General features: G+C 50.9%; 1 non-coding gene across 1 annotated transcript; it reads left to right on the forward strand.

Moving 5' to 3' along the window:
• The first annotated feature begins 7,327 nt into the window (after nt 1-7,327).
• TRNAE-CUC lies at nt 7,328-7,400 on the forward strand. Its single transcript has one exon. It is a non-coding gene; the product is annotated as a tRNA-Glu (tRNA).
• The last annotated feature ends 2,122 nt before the right edge of the window (nt 7,401-9,522 follow it).

Consider the following 9,522-nt stretch of genomic DNA (forward strand, 5'->3'; position numbering starts at 1 on the left):
GGGGTGGGAGGAAGGGGTTGGCTGTGGGATGTGGGGAGCTGAGCAATGCGCCCAGCCCCTGGGGACAGACAGCCTGCCAACACCTGCCACTCGGCCAAGTCCAAAAATGGCTTGGGCAGAGCTCCCATCCTGCTGTTCTTCCGGAGCCTGGGAAGGGAACAGGAAAGGCTCAGAGGCCTGGCTTCAGTACTGACTCATGGGGAGGCGGGGGGAGCGGCGGAGTCGGGAAGGGCTCAGCGTGTGTTAACTTTGTCTTCCTTCCTTGGACACCCACTGGAATAAGGCTGGGGCCCAGAGCCAGAGGCCTGAATCCACCCAACCCGGTCCTTCAAGGTGCTCGCAGACTTGGCAGGGGGAGGGATGCTACATCGAAACCCGGCCACACCATTCCTCTGGGAAGAGGAGGGTCTTTGTGTGGCCAGATAAACTGATGGCCACCTCGGGTGTGAAGGGCACTGCCCTCTCCCTGGCCACCGCCTACAGGAAGGCCTCGGGCAAGGAAACAAGGGAAGACTTGTGACCGTAAATGGGAGAAGAGGACAGGAGCAGCGAGATGGAGCCCGAAGAAAGGGGCAGCCCGCCCAGAGTCCCAGTGTTCCTGGGGTGGAAATGTTTGCTGGACTTCCAATTTATTTTATTTTATCTTAAAATTTTTAAATTAAAAAAAAATTTTTTAGATTTTTACATTCATTTGAATTCTTAAAATTCATCTCTCATTGTTCTTCCCTCTGGATCTCGTCTTTTATTTTCCTACCTTCATCAGGTTCGTCTGTGTTCTGGGAGATCATCTGAGGTCCATCTTCTGTATGCTGGACTTTTAAGATGAAGGATATTTAATAATCAAATTTCAATTGTTTTTTTATTTTTTTATTTTTTTATTTTTATTTTTTCAAATTTCAATTGTTTAGCCGTGGCTCCCCGCGCTGTCACCGCTAACCTTCCAGACCGACCGCCTGCCACACCCTGGCTTCCCCACCGCTTGTGGGTGGTGGTGTTGAAGGACTGGAAGTGGGGGTGTGGACAGCACACAAGGGGCCCTCGACAGGTCTGGAGAGTGCCAATTCAGTGGATGCGGTCCTGGGAGGCCAACGAGATGGGCCGCCTGTAACCTGCACGTCTCCCGGGCTTCTCCCCAGGGGGGCACTGGGGCTTTGAATCCCCTGGTCATGACTGCAGCCTGCAGAGCTGGGGCGTCCAGGTCTGACACACTTACTGCTCGTGCAAACTTAGGTCCCGTCCTAGACGCTCTGGGCCTTGGTTTCATCTGTAAAATGAGAATAATAACATAAAGGTTCTAAGGTATAAGGACTTTATGTGGGTTATCCTATTTTAACCCTTGCTACAACCCTATGGAGTAGGCACTATTTTCAGGTGAGGACACTGAGGCGGAGGAAGGGGAAGCAGCTGGCTGCCTTCCCACGATAGGTAGCAGAGCTGGGAAAACCCAGGAGGTCTCACTCCAGAAAATGTGCTATGAGCCAAGACACAGATCACATCTACTTATGAAGGTCGTTGTGCGTGTTAAATGAACTTACGCATGTAAAGCTCTTGGAACCGTGCCTGGAGCATAGAAAGGGCTCGAAAAGTTAAATGGGAGCTCTTGTGCTGTGGTCGGTGACGTGGACACCGACTCGATAGGCTTAAACATTAAGGCAATTTATTATTTCACCAGCAGGAAGTCCTGAAGCATTCCTGGCCTCAGGATTGATTGATTCAGTGGTTTGATGATGGCATAAGAACCCACCAGCTTTCTGTGTCCTGCTCTGTGCATTGGATGCAGTCCAAGGTCAGCTACCCTCTTGGTGGCAAGATGGCTGCCAGCAACACCTAGACTGTCCAGCATCCTTACTCTTTCCCAGCAAGAGGAAGAGGCTATGCCCCTAAGCCAGACATCTAAGGCCTTCCCTTCAGTCTGACTGGGCAAGCTGTGTCTGTGGTCTTCCCTGGACCAATCATAGCACCAAAACAATGCCAGGAGCTGGTTGGCTTTGCCTTCTCTGTCTACGCGCTTGGAACTGATATGGGGGCAGGATTTCCCAGAATAAGGGGGCTGGCCAGAGGGTTCTGTTGGGAAGGGATAAAGGGGTCATGGGTGCAACTTTAAAGAACTAGTGACCCTTGTCAGCTGGAGGATCTGGGGAGGACCCCTGGGTTACACAAATAATTTGATGCAGTGTGTGAATCCAGTGTCCGGTGGTGCCGGATCCAAAGGAGGAAGAGGTTTATTTGGACTGAGGGTGGAGGTGTATTTGTAGGAAGATCCCTGGAGGCTTCGCCTCTGAATCCTGGACTATGAGAAAGATTTCCTCGGCCGGGAAAGCCTGAGAAGAGGGTCAGAGGGTAGAGCATGAGCAAAGATCTGTGTGCTTCTGGGAAGTTGGGGGCTTAAGGGGAAAGCAGCCTGGGAGTGGGGGGTGTGGAGACATGTCCCTCAGAACACAGAAGCGGCTCCTCTCTCCCTCCCCGTCCAGCAAGAGCACCCGCCTAACAGCTAGCATTGCCGAGCTCTCGCCGTGTGCACGCACTTCTCGGGCATTCAAGACAACGAGATACAGAAAGCTCAAGTCCCACAGCTGCCAAGGGACCCTCTGACCCCAACGCCAGGGCTTTCAACATGCCCGGTACCTTCCTCACTGGGTCCCCATCCCAGCAGGGTGAGGAGAGGGAGGAGCCCCATCGGGCCAGGGTGTCAATGCATGAGTCACTGCAGCTGGGGGTGACCGGGGGGGGGGGAGGGCTGCATCTGGCAGACAAAGGCGGGAAGCCACCTTTTGTCTCTGGTGGGCAGGCAGGTGGCCCCCCTCCTGAGGCCTGAGAGATGGGGAGAAGGTGGGGGAACTGATGTGGAAAGGAGCTCTTGAGCCAGGAGAGCTTGCTTTCTAGGACTACTCCCCAAACCCCCCCTTTGCTCATTTGAAGTAATAACAACCCGCGTTATTTTAAATACCCTGCCATTGAGAGGGGGCGGATGGAACACAGTGAAGAAGGCCGCGTGGCTTTTTACCGTGCCAGTCAAAGGTTATCTGTTTTTCTTATTAAAGCAGAAATCCTGGCTTGAAAATGTGACCAGCGGTTGCCCTTTGCCGCTCGGCCTTTGTTCTGCTTTTCTACATTTTGTGTTTTGTTTTTCCCCCCAAAATTCTCTACAATGAACGTATTTCACTTTGTAATGGACTCCCTGCCCCCACCAAAGAAGACCATGAAAATTCATTATTAAAATCCCTCCGTGGGATATGTCTACATAAACTATGCCTGTATGCATAGAGTGTGCACAGAACGTCTTTGGAAGGCGACCTGGAAAAACAGTCAAGCACAGGGCTGGCGGGAGGGGAATGAGGCGGGGAGCCTCTGGACTGTAGTGTCCGTGGGACTGCTTGAGTTATTATTTATTCATCTTACTACATGTGTGCATAACTCTTCAAAAAAGTGTGTGGGTTTGTTTTTTTTTTTTTTAGATTTTCTTTTCTTTTCTTTTTTTAAGTAACCTCCACACCCAACATGGGGCTCGAACAACACACTGAGATCCAGAGTCACATGCTGTACCGACCGAGCCAGCCAGGGGCCCCTCAGAGTTTCGTTTTGTTTTGTTTCACTTTTTGTCAAGCACATCAACCAGACCCAAGCCCCCAGTTTCCATCGGCTCCCTCAGTTGCCATCCGGGGACTCGGCTATGGGCTCCCCCCTCGTTCTCTGTTCTGGTTCTTTAAGAGACACCCCTTTGGAGAGACCCTGGGTCCAACTGGGGGTCTCCCGGCCAAGTGGCTGTTTGTACCAAAGTGGGCACCTGACCGCTCAGGGAGCAAAACCGTGGGGGGTCTCCCTCTGCCTGGAGGCCCCCCACCGGGGCAGGCCGGGGCTCCTCGCTGGCTCCCTGCCGCACCTCCACACCGAAGAGGAAGCCCTTGTTTCTTAGGACAGCCCAGGGTCCTCCCTGACCGGCCCCACCCTTCCGTCCAGCTTCATCCTCTCCACTCCCTCATCACCCACCAATGGCTGGGAAGCAGAAGAACCTTCCTTCTCTCACCTCAGGCCCACGCACAAGCTGTTCCCTGTGCCGGGACAGTCCCCCGACTCATTATGCAAATCTGATCTTAAATGGGCCCTCCTCCAAGAAGCCTTCCCTGACCAGTCCTGTCAGGGGCCCTCCGCAGGGCTCCCACAACACCCTGGGATTCCCTAGTTTGGGCTAATGACCTAACTGCACCGATCCTCGGTTTTCTCGTTTGTAAAACAGTGCTTAGCTCAGAGTTGGAAAAGATGGCATGACCTAATACAGATAAAATGCTCAAAATAGTGCCTGGTACCCGGTCAACACTCGATAACTCTTGGCTGTTATCACATGATATTTAGAACTGCCTGTTGATCGGTGTCCCCCGCCGGACTGTTCTGAATGTCTTGCACACCGTGGTTGGGTCATGTCATCCCGATGTTCACGCAGGGCCTGGCACGTATTAAAAAATTATCAAAAAATTCTTGTTAAAGAAATAACACGATCCATTCACACCCATAACGATTTCTCGAGCGTTTGCAAAGCTCTGTGTCGTACTCTCTACGTGATTTCATTTAATCCTTGTGATGAGGGTGTGAGTTAGATCCTTGTAGTTAGATCCTTGAATTGTACCCATTCCACAGACGGGTAAACTTTCTATCCTGCTCACCCGTTTTATTGTTTCATCACAGCACACCCGCTCCTGACGCATTGCGGATTTGGCTGTCTGTTAGTGATAGAGTCTGTCACTCCAGCAACATAGAAATTCTGTGAGAACTCGGGTTCTGTTTTGGAGGTGGTCCTGAGGCCCAGCACAGGGTCCGGCACATAGCACATGCTCAGCTTATATCTGTGCTACACATCCTTGCTTCTGGAAAGCCTGTTGACTCTCTTCCACCCCAGACTAAGTCGGATGCCCCCGACATAATTTCCACAGCACGTGCAAATTATGAGTACTTCCCCTCAGCCAGCAGGTATCAGCCTTCTTTGATATTCCTTCTAAATCTGGGGCTTTCTTGGCCGGCCAGCAAACTCTGGGAGGACGGGGCCTGTGGTTGATAGTAGGAAGAACAGGGAACATTTGTTGAGCATTTGGCATCGGTCAGCTCTTCACCGGATGTATCCCATTCACCAGTTTCAAGGAGCCTATGGGTAGGGTCTTGTCCCCTCCTTACGGAGGGGGGAAACTGAGGCTTATGGAGGTGAAGAGACTTGCCGCCGGTCATCGGCTAGTCACTTGCTAGCGGCACCTGACCCAGGCAGTCTCTATTTAACACTGGGGTCCTTAACCACTACACACATTGCCTCTTTGGGAAAGACGATAGTCATCTGGACCATAGACTGAGCGGGGAACACTCCCGAAGGCCTTGACGAGCAGGAAATAGAAAAGGTGGGTTCTGGTCCCACTGATTCCCAGCCCCACTGGAGACCGTGGGAGGTGGGGGTGCTAGACAGAAGGCCCCGCAGCGGAGGAATCGTGCGGGAGGAACCAGGCAGACTTTCCCACTTGCCTTTCATGACATTGATATTTTGAAGCACACAGACCAGTTGTTTTATAGAATGCTGCTGGATTTGGGTGTGTCTGATGTCTCCTCAGGACTAGGTTCAGGTTGTACGTTCTCAGCCGGAATATTTATACAACTGATGCTGTGGGCATCACGTCCAGGAGCCCTGACGTCCGTCTGCCTGGACAGGGTCATGTTCATTCCGATCACCAGTGAAGAGGTGGTCTGGGTTCTCCACTGTGTAAGTCACAGTTTCCCTCCTTGCAAGGGATAAACAATCTGTAGGGACACTTTAAGGTCACATACGTATCCTGTTCTTGCTCACTCTTGTAGTGTTTATTTTTTTAAAAGATTTTATTTATTTATTCAGAGAGAGAGCACAAGTTGGGGGAGAGGCAGAGAGAGAGAATCAGGAGCAGACTCCTCACTGAGCAAGGAGCCCACCATGGGGCTCGATCCCACGAACCTGAGATCCTGACCTGAGCTGAAATCAAGAGTCGAATACTTAACCGACTGTGCCACCCAGGCGCCCTTCTTATGGAGCTTATTTCTGACCAGCAGGAAGAGGTGCCCAGCCTCCTTCCCCCTTTCCTCGTCCTTGTCATCCTCCCCTGTCGAGGGACGGGGACAGGGCCTTGCTTAGCATGACTAGATCAGCATTCTGTGGGGCTTGGACATGCTCACCCCCTGGGGGGCCCAGCCAGGTGAATCCAGGGCCTCTGGTCCTGCCCTGCCTTGGCAGGGTGTATCCAGCCGCTGAGAAGAACGGCAGGGGAAGAAAGGACTCCTTCGGGAGCCTTGCCTGAAAACAAAGAGGTGAACCCAGTGAGGGAAGAAAAGAGTGTTGGGCTCATCCCTCAGGACCCTGGCCATGTCTGTGAACAGCTCAGACGAGGCTGCGGTCCTTATGTCAGGGACCGTCCCCTGGGGCGTACACAAAGACTGGGCGGTCCTGGTCTAAACAGGGGCGTTGCATTAGTTCTGTGGGCCTCCAGGTATCACCGAGCCAACAAGTGAGAGGGGTGGACCCCCAGGGCACGGGATGCAGCTGGGAAAACATCAGCTCGAGGCTTTTCCTTTTCCCCTGTTTGCAGGGTCTCCTCTGGCTGCTGACGTTCAGCACAGCTCAGAGCTGGGGAACTCATTTATTCTTTTGAAGCGTGAAGGACACTTCTCAGCTTTGAAAAAAATACTGTTGCCTGCTTGAATTTCAAATAGTTTAACGCCCCCTCTGCTACCTAGCTGTGATCTAAAGGACTGATTGTTCAGGCCTCCAAGTACCAAATAAATGAACTATGAATGCCCAAGGATGGAGAAGAAATGTGCTTATTCAAATCAAACCTTAGGGCTGGAGACGATTGTCCATTTTCGCTCTTACGTAGCAAGGAAACAGCTGGGAAGTAGACTACCCAGCCCCGGGGTTCTCCTGGGGCAACAGCTTGCCTGTCTCTGCACCTTTAGGCAGAAAGAAACGAGCAGGTCTTCTGAGTCAGGGCCACTGGCTCTGGGTGGGACCCTCTATGGCCATTTGTCTATGTTGGAAGACTGTATGCATACTGTCAGATCAAAGGTCACAGGGCAGAGCAGGCATGTAGCGGAACACTGCTGGCCACAGGGTGCTGACCGCAGGGTACTGCCCACAGGATGGCTGCGGGTGATGGGAGAGGGGCAGAGCAGTGTGGCACAGAGTGCCCTCTGGGTCAGAATAGCCTTGGGTTCAAATCTCAGCTCTGCTGCTCATTTACCGGCTATTGGACTTAGGCAAGTGACTTAATCTCTCTAAGCCTGTGTTCTCTGCAAAATGGGGAGCAATAATAAAACTCAACTCAGGGGTGCCCGGCTGGCTCAGTCGGTAGAGCATGTGACTCTCGACCTCAGGGTTGTGAGTTCAAGCCCCACACCGGGTATAGAGATTGCTTAGAAATACCATCTTTAAAAAAAATAATACTCGCGGAGCCTGGGTGGCTCAGTCATTAAGCGTCTGCCTTCAGCTCAGGTCTTGATCCTGGAGTCCTGAGATCGAGCCCCACATCAGGCTCCTCCACTGGGAGCCTGCTTCTTCCTCTCCCACTCCCCCTGCTTGTGTTCCCTCTCTCGCTGGCTGTCTCTCTCTGTCAAATAAATAAATAAAATCTTTAAAAATAAAAATAATAATAATAATACTCAAGTCAGGTTGTAGATATTATAGGTATTACAGGAGGTTGTAGGTATTAAATGAAATTGTATTCACAATCCACTCAATCAGGCAGATATTAAGTGTCCTGTAAACCTCTAAAAATAGTGTAAGATGTAATAATAATAATGGTGCTAATGACGATGATGATGACTATTATTCCTGAGCCTCCAGGCTGCTGTTAGGGTTGACGAGGAAGCTGGAGCCGGGGTGAAGTAGGCGTGGGGTGTGGGCTAAGGGAGTAGCTGGCGGCACCGAGCTGAGGTACAGAAGGCCATCACCCTGGTGCCCAGCCCCTGTCAGCAGACCTATTCGCGACAGCCCTCAACCTCACTTTTAATGCCTGTGTATTATTCCATTATATGGATGAACGATGTCTTATTTAAGCAAACAATCACTTTTGACAGTTGCAGAATATTTCCACAATTAGATGGATCACATTTTAACAGGGAAGCAAAGGGGTGTATTAGAGTCAGAACAGGCTTTGAAGATAGAGATCACCAACCATTTAATCAACATTAATTTCAGCCTTGACTCCAGGCCAGGCCCTGTGCTTTGTGCCAGGGTAAAAAGGGCAGACACGGACTTGCTCTCACAGTGCTCATGGGCCACAGGGGAGACAGGCATATCATTGGACCTGAGTTTAAACCCCTGGCTATGTGGGCTTAAGCAAGTCATGTGTCTTCCCTGAGTCATACTTTCCCCATATTGAAAGCTCAATGTACAGTGTTACAAGCACAGTATTCAGCCAACAAATACTACTTTTTCCTTCTAATGATTAATGGTGTGTATATATATATATATTTGTGTGTGTGTGTGTGTGTGTGGTTACCGTAACCAAGGATATCTTCATAAATGTTGTTTTTTTGTTGTTGTTGCTGCTGTGTTTTGTTTTGTGCGTGAGTTATTTATCATCCTGGGATGATTTCTGTTACCCAGCTAAATAAGCTTTTCTAAGCCCTCTGCTACTTTTCAGTGTTCACTAGGCAGAGGAGTGGATAAGAGCCACTGAACTGTCAGCAAACAGGTCACCAAACTGGCTGGAGCTTTGATTTCTCAGCTGCCTCTTTACCGTTTCTCCAACACGCTGAGGAAATCCCTGCCTCAGTGCCTTGGTACTTGCTGTTCTCTCTGCCCAGAGCGCTGTTTGCCTGGATATTGTCCCACTTCCTTCAGGTCTTTACTCAAATGTCACTTTATCAGAGAGGCTGTTCCTACTCCCTGCCCCCAGCACCCGTCCCCATCCCCTGACTCTGTTTTGTTCTCCACAGTAGCTCTTGTTACCTCTGCACATAGGTGAATTGTGCTGGGAATTGGTTTATTGTCTGTCTCCCCAAATAAAATGTAATCTTCGTGAAAGCCAAGTTGCTGTCTGACCTGAGCCTGGAACAGTGCCTGCACACAGTAGGCCCGCAGTAAAAAGGTATGGCACGAGTGACTAAAGAGATCAAACGAGACTCTTCACAATACTTAGTGTTTGCTAGTGCCTGGAAACGGTAAAAAACTTGCTCAAACGGAAGGGAGAGTCATAATAATTGGAAACTTAATACAGGACCTTATTTGGGTGGTAAGCCATTGAAGATCTTGGCTGGGGCGTGTGCAAGGGGGGACTGGGGTGAGGGAGGAAATATTTCCTCCCTGCCAAGCTGCAGCAAGAGGCTAATGGCCTCCACAGGGATCCAATCCAATTAAGGCCCTGGCTCCGAGTCAACTCGGGTTCCCTTCCTGGCCGCTGCGGCTTCCAAGGGACAAAATGAAACCTGTAACTTTCCTAAGACGAGACAGTCTCCAGGCGAGCAGGGCAGGAAGGGGCTGCGGGTAGGGTTTCTGCTCCCAGGGAAGCAGATGTGCATTGC

This window comes from Ursus maritimus, unplaced genomic scaffold, assembly GCF_017311325.1.
Source record: "Ursus maritimus isolate PB19 unplaced genomic scaffold, ASM1731132v1 scaffold_32, whole genome shotgun sequence".
NCBI lineage: Eukaryota > Metazoa > Chordata > Mammalia > Carnivora > Ursidae > Ursus > Ursus maritimus.